Consider the following 10,694-nt stretch of genomic DNA (forward strand, 5'->3'; position numbering starts at 1 on the left):
GAGTAGCTCTCAATAATGCAGCAGTGTATGCACTATAAAACACACACGCACTCTAACGCGCTAAATCCACTGAGGTTTTATGGTCATATACAGTATTCATGTGCACGTTATTTTCTGCGAGGCTTGACAGCAGCTGGTCAGAGAGAAGCTACTTCAGGACCAACTGTGTGAGAACACAGGAAGAGGGAAACAGGGTTTGGGGAATACAGAGAGGCATTTGTATGTAATTAGGTGGTAAGTTTGTTAGTTCAGGGGAAGATGTGTGAGAACACAGGGGAGCTGAGGCCTACTGAGGCCGCATTATAAGACTGGTTCTTCATACTTGCGATGGCTGTTTTTCCACAAAATAAGCAAGCGTGACTGTGTTTAGCTTTGGACAGAGTCCTAATTTAGGCCTGAATTGTAGGTGCATGTAGCATACGACTGCCAGTAATGCGAGTGGCAAAGAGCTACAGTAAGAAAGCACTCCTCCAAGTTTAACTGTCTGAAGTGAGAAAAATGTTGACTATGGACTTGCATTTATTTCTTGAAAATAACAGTGAATATTTTAAAATGTATGATTACAACTTAAAAATTGTTTTCCATTTTATGGCGCTTTTTTTTAAAATGCAAATTTATTTTCATGCTTTGGTGTCTTCGGTGTAACATAATACTGTTGTAACTGACATATGGTTTGATTTGACAACTCAAAAAATTGTGTCTTATTTTTTCTTACAATGTTGAAAACAGTTGTGTTACTTAAGGTAAACATTTCCAGGGCAAAAACACTTTTTTCATGCACCTGTCAATTTTTTGGATTTTGGAAGCTATGGTTTTTTCATAAGCTTTTTTCAGACTGGTGGGAAGAAAACATTCAAAAATCGCATTAAAAGTACTTTCATTTATATCACTATAAAAGTGAAAATACATCTATTTGTGACTCGGGATTTCAATTGCGTACATATCTGCAAAGGCCACTCTCCTCTCAAGGTAAGGATGTTTCTCCCTGCACTGGGCAAAAAATCTCCACTTCGGTAACTCTTATACGAATAATCATTGCCTAATCTATATTCTGAAGGTTTTAAAGAGGGGATTGTTCATATATAATTTTGCTGGGTTTTATACAGCATTTTATTCCTAAAAACAAAAATAGTAGAAAAATATTTTTTTTCTGGCTGTTGTCATAAGTTTTTATATATTAATGGAGTATTGAGCATTTTATATATGTTACAACAATATGTCATACTTGTTTGTTAATTTATTAATGGTAACAGCTATATATATAGCAGGTATAATGCCTGCTCACATGTGAATTATATATAGAGCCTTAAGAAGAGATATGACAATATCTATTAAATCTTGCATCAAGTAACGCTGAACACCTTGATTAAGACTTTGGATTCAGGTGAACGGTTGGTTTGAGGCGGGAAATCTGTGGAGATGAAACCCTTGGAATGGTTGGGGCCTGAGTATGGCGCTGGTGCGATATTCAATGTCCATCACCACTATACCAATAATATATCTTTATATGAAACAGAATTATCATATATTACTTCCCGTGAGTTCTGCTTGCGTAAAAAGGTAATTCTAAGTTGATGCTGGTAAAAGTATCTGTGATAGCGATAATTCAAGGCCAAATGCATGGTGGTGGTGACTGGTATGGGTTGCTGTGGACAAGGTTTTCGTATTGTATTATTAATGGTCATCAGTTCATGAAGAGAACAAAATCTAATTTATAAAGCCATTTTTGTTCCTAAACAGTGTCCATTATGAGCTTTTGAGCGAAATTCTTACAGAATTCTTAATCAGTGAAGTGAATAAATAATGACATTTGGGCTGTTACCAAACAAATGAAATCAGCAACAGAAGCACTGCAATCTGAGTGGCATTTAGATGTGTTTACACACTGTTTAATGCAGGCATTTTACCTGTAATTAAAAATGCATAAATAATGTGTTGATATATTAAAACATAAAACGTTGGAATACTGATATTTGCCATTAGTTAAAGGGGTCCTATTATCTCCTTTTCAAAGTCTTGATCTTGTTTTTGGGGATGTACACAAGAACAGGCTCTCATACTAGGTTGTTCGAAAAACACATTATTTTTTCACATATTTTACATTATTACAACACCTCTCTCTCCAGTCTGGCATGAACGCTCAAATAGTTCCTGTATCAAATGGAAAGCCCGCCTTCTGGAATACAAGATGTGGCCTTTGATTGGTTAGCTGGGCCAGTGTCTGTTGTGATTGACAGCGACTCGGCGCCTGGTTGAAATATGTCCTGGCCTCTTACTGCATAGCTGTTAAAAATCTGCTGTGAGCTTCAGTTAACGCTCAAAACAGTGCCAGCCAGACTCAAACATCAATCAGTTGGTGGAGCGCTATTAAACACCGTGCGCGTGAGTTCGTGAACCATCTAAGCTAAGTAGCATTCTGTCTTGGGAACACTAGCGGTTCTCCGACATAAGTGACTTTAACACTCGTTGACTGTCTTCTCTAGTGCAGCCTCACCAGGTCTTCGGCCCATTTTGGGCGTCGATCTTTAAGTGATATGGTGGTTAATTCCCATCCACGAAAGGCAAAATATTTAGTTGTAGTTTTGCCGAGGCAAAAGTTGCATTTCTGTTAAAGTAAAATCTCTCCAATTTGGCATCCGGTACCTTTGAGCTTGCTTTTACTTTGCAGACATCTTATTTTAATGCGACTCAAACAGCTAACATTACAGACTAACTAAAGTTGAAAAAGTGAAAAAGCATATAGCACCGGCCTTTTAAATTCGGCTAAAAGAGACTTTGAATGTGAAATGTGAAACCACTGCAGCAGGGGCTGCATATTAAAACAAGTCACTGTTTAAGTGAAGGGCAGTAATTGCGACCAGAAAACCGAATCGTTTAAAACGGTTTTGTTTTTTAGGTTTTTAGCAATTTAGCAGGCGTTTTCAGTGACACGAAACTCGACCGTCACTCGTTGTGCTCAGAGATGCAAACCAGGTGTTGTGGCTTTGTTGTTGGAAATTATTTTTGTTGTCGGAATAGAGCAAAAACAAGGCAATATGGGTGTCTAAAAACGTAAGTCTCTTGCATTGGGTGCGTCAACTTCTTGTTTATTGAACTGTTGTAAAAAAAATCAATATCACATTTTGTAATAATATTTGGAGAAAAACCACACACTTCGTGTTAAACTGAGTCATTACGGCTATTGCCGAATGGTATAAATATTCATTTAGGAACATGTTCTGCTCTGGAGTACCATTCATGTCGTGGCTGGAAATTTGTGATCATTCTAAAACAGCATAGAACGTGGCATAGATGGAATTCATGCAGTGAAAGAAAGTTGTCACCTCTAAATAATGTGGCACGTGCACTAGTCTAGACTGATTCACGTAATTATATGAAATGACTCTGTTAAGTTGTGTTTTCGAAATCTTTTTTGTGCAAAATACTCGATAATGTAAAATCGCACATGCAGCAATTACGATATTATCGCCAGATGATATATCGCAGACTTCGTGATAGCTACTGGAATATTACTGACTTCATATCTGATATACTTGATAGTATACTGACCGTCTTATAAGGTGAATGACTTTCCACTTCCGCCCCCCCCTTGTAATTTTGTGTAAATTTCAGATGCAACTGTCATTTGTAGATTTTGATTTGAGTTTGAAAGCGTTATCTGACCACAGGCACAACGTTGACCATATGCAGGGTTTTTAGAAACAATCATTTGGTTTTTAATATATTAGACACTTTGGCTTTAAAATTTATAGCATTTTTATTTTTTGGTTAGCTTAGCAACATGTCAACTTTATAAATATCTATAACAATTATCAAGCTTGTGTGCTTGGCAAGCTTGCTGTTGCTGTCATATTCTATGTAATGTAAGTGTGTCCAAATCAGTCACTTATGACTTGGCATGCTGCCTTAGTTAGCTAGGCTCATTGGGTTTTGGACAGAACCAGTGTGTGTGTGTGTGTGTGTGAATGTGTGTGAATGCAAACAACTTACATGTTTTAATATGAGTTTAAACTGAGTCTAAACTCAGCAGTCTCTCGCTGGGTGAAAGAAACTCACAGGACTCTCCAAACAGGACTCTCCTGAAAGATGAAAAACTCATTAAACACACACACACAGCCCTTTTAAATCCTTCCCTCTCAAACATCCACACACTCACTGAAAGCATTAGTTGGGATTTGACTGTTTTATGATTTTTTCAGTCTACTTTGGAAACAGCTGACTCAGGTATTCTCCCACTAAAACTCTGCGACCAACAGACATCTGTCTGAATATGAGGGTCTTACTGTGAGCTTTGTCACTTGAGTAAAAAATGGAAATTTTGTCTATTATAGACTCTGAATGACAGAAAATGGTTATATATTCTTCAGTGTATACAGTATATAGGCCTATACACTACCATTCGAAAGTTTGGGTCAGTAGGCTTTTTTTTTTTTTTAGATTTTTAATGTATGTAGGTATATACACTACCAAACAGTTAAGAAATTTGATGTTACCCAAAAAATTATATTTAAAATAGGCCTAAATGCTGTTCTTCTGAACAAATGTATCACAATTTCCAAAAAAAAAAATATTGATAGTAATAAATGTTTCTTGAACAACAAACCATCATATTATATTGATTTCTGAAGGATCATGTGACACATCAGACTGGAGTAATCGCTGCTTTCGGGTCACAAAAATAAATTACATTTTAAAATATATTAAAACAGAAAACACTTTTTTGGACTGTAATAATATTTCAGTATTCTTTACTGTTTTCATTGTATCATTTGATCAAATAAATTCAGCCTTGGTGAAATTAAGAGATTTTTTTTTTTTTTTACTTTAAAAATCTTACTGACCACAAACTTTTTAACAGTGTGTATTTTCAGTGTATGTGCATACGTATGGTAAGGCCCATCAGAATTTTCTTAATGAATACAAAATGTGTTTATAATGTAATTATAAATTATATTATCAGCATAACATTTTGAGCGAAAAGTTACGTTTGAAAATGGAATTGTTATTTGATATTTGCACTCAAGCTGACATTGTCTTTCACAGTTTCTGCAAAACCTGATGATCCATGTTATCCAGCATTTGAGAATGTTCCACTGAGCATCTTATGTGCTTCGATGGAAGAAACAACATCTGGCCTTTGGTATAAATTTGTTTACGTTTGATCAGTGACCTAGAAATAGTGCAAAAATATGTCATTTCATGCAATAAAAATAAAAATCACTGTAGTCTCAGAGGTTTTCGACCCTACTGTATACTGTACCATTTACAAACATCTGGATTTATTTTTAAATGAGGAGTAAAAAATGCAAGAGATCACGCTCAAGTGTGAGATTGCTGTGACAGATGGGGTGTATTTTGAATTTTAAGAGCAGAATGGTGTGAATGCAGTAAGAACTTGTGGCCACTAGGCTGTGCTGTTCACTTTCATTCACCTATCAAAATATTGATCACGAACTTGGTTGTAAAATTACCTGAGAAATGTTTTTGGGAACAAACATTTACCATTGCCTATTTATTAATGCAATATGTTTACGCAATACATGTTTTATAGGGTCTAATATGCAAAGTGTGAATGCCCATATGTGCTCCTAAGTGAGACAATAAATAGACTGAAAAGCCTAAAACAGTCAGCCCTTTTGTGTGTGTGCTTGTTTGAGAGAGAGAGACCGAAAGGGTTTAGTGAGAAAGAGAGAAGACATTTCACCCCCTCACTGAATGGAGGTTTTATTGATCTCAGTGGACATCAGTGCCTTCCAGCATTGCATTGTACAGAAAGGCACATTAAAACATCTAAACAATGTTAGAGCATTGAATATGAGATAAGACAAGTCTTGACTACTGGCTATGAAAGAAAAAAAAGATGCAAAAGTGGCCTTTTGATGTTTTTAACTTCACTGGATGTGCATTCTTCATATTTAGAGAAGACAAGCAGGCCTACTGTACAGTAGATGAAACATGAACCCAACACCACTGTTTTCCCCTGCCAGGCCCAGGAAGGAATCTGCTGACTTTTTTGCATCTTCTGTGCTGATATTACAGAATTCAAACATAGTAAAATGCTAAATCGAGCTGATAGTACCTACGCTTACAACTAATAGCCAAAAGCATTATCAAATTACACAAAATATTTCATAAACTAAAACACAAGAGGCAGCATAAGTGCATTCCAATTATGTGGAGATCTGTACATATTCAGTTTGTTTACTATTCATATATTTTAAAGGTTTCTCGGTTCAATAAGTTTAAAGATTGATCTCTGCCATGTGCCACATTTCAGTTTTAAGCCGTTCATTCTCACTCTTTTCACCCTTGCTTGTTAGTTTTTTTCCAAGCTGTAAAACTACCAATAATGAAGATCTCACTTACCTCTGTGCTCTATTTGAGTGAATCTGGAAAACAGAGAAAGAAAGAGGAGAAAAATGAGAGTGAGATGAATACAGTCATCTAAAATGACAGCATTACACCAACACTTCATTATCATGCAGCTGTTTACACAAAGATCAAAAATGCAGTCTCCATGAACTGTGGCAATATCAGATGCTCTGTCATAGTTGATGTAACGCAGTGACTCCCAACCAGAGAGCCACACATACCCAAGAGAATACTTTTGATTTTGCCTTGTTAAAACCTCTAAAAACAGAAACTATGGCTTTAAAATAAAATATTTTAGGGCTTATTTAATGATTCAAATAATGTTAACAATTTTTCAGATAATATTTTCAGTTATTTTATGATTCAAATAATGTTAACAATTTTTGCTTTGTATCAATTAAAAAAAAATATATATATATTGTTTTTTTATTTAGAGTTAGAATGCAAAAATAAACACCATTTAATGAAACATTTATGTTGTTACAAATGATTGTCAAATAAATGCTGTTCTTGATCAAGGTCATCTGACACTGAAGACTCGAGTAATAGCTGCTGAAAATCCGTGCTTTGCCATTGCAGGAATAAATTATCAATTTAAATAATAATAATAATACTAATTTAAAAATTATAATAAGAAGAATTAAATAAGAAACATTTCCAGTTTGGGGTCAGTGAAAGGATATTTAAGACAAAAAAGGTTGGGAAATACCAATTTAATGTCTCACTATCACACTGCAAAACTGCTAGGAAAAGTTAAAATCATTTAGGGATCAACTGCTTGACAGGTCAAAGGTCACGTCAAGTCAATGCACTAAGCACCAAGCGTAGTAAAAGAGATGTGCATATGTTTGAGCGAAAATGGAGCGGGTCATGACTGTGACCCAGGCCTGTCAATCTTGAACTCAGAAAGAGACCATTTTAAGAGTTTTCTCCCTGTTTCTCTCTTCTTTTTTCACACTCATCTTCTCTCTCACATTCGTACACACACACTTTCACACCCACATCTTGAGAGAGTTGTTTGACTGTGTGTCTAATGATAATAGATGAGGTGTCAGGATGAAGGTGAGAGACACTAAGTCATCCTCACAGCACGAGGGAGAAACAGCTCATCTCTAGCTCTCTCTCTCTCATTTTCACTTCGCCTAAATCTACAGGCGCTAAAATGGGGAGAAAAGCTCCTATAGAGCTGCTGTTCGAACACAACACTGATGTTTTTGCATTTTATTTTACTTTTACTTTTAAATATGTGGCCATCTGTGTCTGAGTTATGGAAGGGAGAACTTGGATGTTCAAACTGGGCTGTCTTTTCAGTACCATTAGAGGCAGCGGGAAGAAGTCAGCACTTTACACAAGCGTGTGAGAAAATGTCAAAATATGACAGGCTGAACAGAAATAAAAACTGCTTATGCAAGCCTCTTGTCTCTCAGAGAATCACTAGAGTAAAGTGACCTCCGGTGTCTCAAGAGCAATCATATACATTCACAGGCATGAAGTAAGTTTTCAAACTAACATAAAGCATAAAAAGCATAAGCATTATTTAATGTCCGTTTCAATTCCATCGTTGCTACATTTTTTACAATTGCTTGGAACTTCACAACTGTAAAAATACAGTGGCAATGGTTTTCACAAGATGCATTTTGGTGACTGCACCTACCATTCATTAAACTGCATAATATTGGTGTAATAATAAATTTCAGCTATTAAAATGTATTTGTTATTGTAAAACATGCTTATAATTAGCTGTACAATGACATAAATGTCACATGATGACCCCAAGATAACTTTAAATGCTCTCTCCAGTGACTGTTGTCACACAGAAACACCATCAGGCTAATAAACCATAACATTAAAATAGCATACAAATGAAACTTACAACACACCCAATGTGCATGGCACATAAAAATGTAGCTCTTGAATTTTTTTTACTTAATTTTTCCATATTTGCATGTATAAGAATATATACATTATTTTAACAATCTGAATCCATAAAGTAGGTTATTGTCTTGTTAAATACAATAGGCTATATGTTTTATCCATACATTAAATTAACTTTTTAATTCATTCGTGTTAGCGCTATTTCTAAAACATTTTACAATGTAAAATTACATGTATTGTCTTTTTAAAAATATAATATAAGATTTTACTGTATAAAAGTCTCTTACAGCTTTTACTGAAGGACATTATTCCCTGATAATATTTGGACATTTTTACAGTGGAGCTTTGTAATAGCCCTCAAGAGTCACTGCAAGTTGCTGCAGAAAACCTACAAAACTTCTAAGACTTTAATGAGTTCACCTCTGTCCCCTAAATGCTCTATCGAGCGCATACAACTCCCCGGCTAAATAATTCAATTTAACAGCGGTCTGCACATTTACGGCCGAATAACGACGTGTTCTGTGAAAGCAGCACTATATGAAATCTTGGACATTTCCTTGAACCGACTGCGGCAACAATAGTTTGTCTTTATCTGAATATAACAGCCCTCTCTCACACATAGCACACACACACACACACACACACACATAAACTCCCACTTCTGACCAAAGCACCGGACGACCTCGGCTTTATCAGCGGAAGCTGCTGAGGCTCTTTTACCAGATTCTCCAGGTACGAGTCGCGGTGCGAGGAGATCCCGGTGGAGATCCGTCTCTCTATCCGCCGTACAAGTGAGAGTCTGGATTTGGTAAATCCTGCAAAAAGACGAGTGCAGTCTGCGCGTTTCTCAAAAACCCTACGTCCACGCGCATGTACCGATATAAGGAAGCATTTTTAGAAGCTTTTTTGAAGTGGTGCTTTACGCGACGCGCTCGCGCTCATGCCCCGCTTCTTAAAAAAATACTCTCCAGACGCAGGTGGGCTATAGGGTCGCGCGCAAAGCCAGAGAGGAGGCAGCGCAAGTTGATCCTCAACACAAATCAGATGGAACAAGAACAAGATAAGCAGTGATGCTGCTCATACATACGAGTGCGCGTGCGCGTAAAGGGGTGACGTTTCAGGATGGATTCTTTTTTTTTTTTGCAAATTTCAATAGCATATAAACTGCATTTTTTTAACAGGAAATCCATTTGTTTGTGTGTGAAATGTAACAAAAACAAAAGAGTCTGATTTCTAACACAACCGCGATAAATACAAGCCCTAAGGGGAGCTCAGCCCAGAGCAAGCAGAAATCATCATCATCATTCATTAACTCATCAAGACAGTACACACGCACACACACACTGACTTCATCGCAAACACGAGCACACACATCTGTGCATCTATTCTGAGGACATCCCATGGCTTCATTAGATGGAGTGTGATCTCATTTATCAACAGACAACACAATGCTTTTTAACAGTATACATATTCATGTAACTCTGGTGAGCTATTATTTAAGCCAATGTATGATGTGCAGAATGTGTGTTAGTGGAAAATAAAAAACTAATGGCAGGCCCTACCCATGAGAGCTTCTAGTGCTTATGGGGGTGTGTACAGAGAAACTAAGACAAAGCACATCAGCCACACTGGCTCACACAACATATGCAAACCAATACTAAATGGCCTACTACCAGCCTTCTTCCTCTGTCCCATCTCTCCATCTCTTTGTTCACACAGCTACCTGGCTTTTCGTCTTAACTGAAATATTATAAGAAAACAGATGATAAGAGAAGGTGAATAATAATGCAGCCCAGACAGAATCTGTTCAGTTTTTTTTCACATTCTTCTGTTCTAGAAGTTTTTTCTTTTGGGGGAATCTGTAGAATGGAAATATGATAATATTTCAAATATGATATATTACATAAAAGTGGAGCTGCAAGCACTGGATACTTTTATTGGAGGCTGAAAACTCTTTATCAAATTGCTATTGAAATATTTTAATAAAATGAGGCAAGCAGTGAGAATATGCTTAAATTCTGTGAATTATGGCATGACTAAAAATAGTTATAGCTGGAAATGTATTTGTGTTTAAAGGGATATTTCACCTAAAAAGAACAAAATAAAAAAATAAAAATAAAATAATAATAATTAATAATAATGTTAATATCATAATTCTTTGCCCATTCTAATTGTCACCAAACTTTCAAATTTCTAAATGAAAATGAAAAGTGTGTGGTAAAGGGTGGTGTGTGTGTGTGTGTGTGTGTGTAGTATATATATATATATATATAGCATATATATATATATATATATATATCTTATATATATATATAATGTATCGATATATATATATATATATTCTGTATATGCTTTTTTTTTTTTTTTTTTTTTTTTTTTTTTTTGAGATTTTTTTTTAAGATACTTTTTTTCATAATACACTTTGGGACCAGAAAAGAACACAAAAG

This window comes from Cyprinus carpio, chromosome B1 (genome assembly GCF_018340385.1).
Source record: "Cyprinus carpio isolate SPL01 chromosome B1, ASM1834038v1, whole genome shotgun sequence".
Classification (NCBI taxonomy): domain Eukaryota; kingdom Metazoa; phylum Chordata; class Actinopteri; order Cypriniformes; family Cyprinidae; genus Cyprinus; species Cyprinus carpio.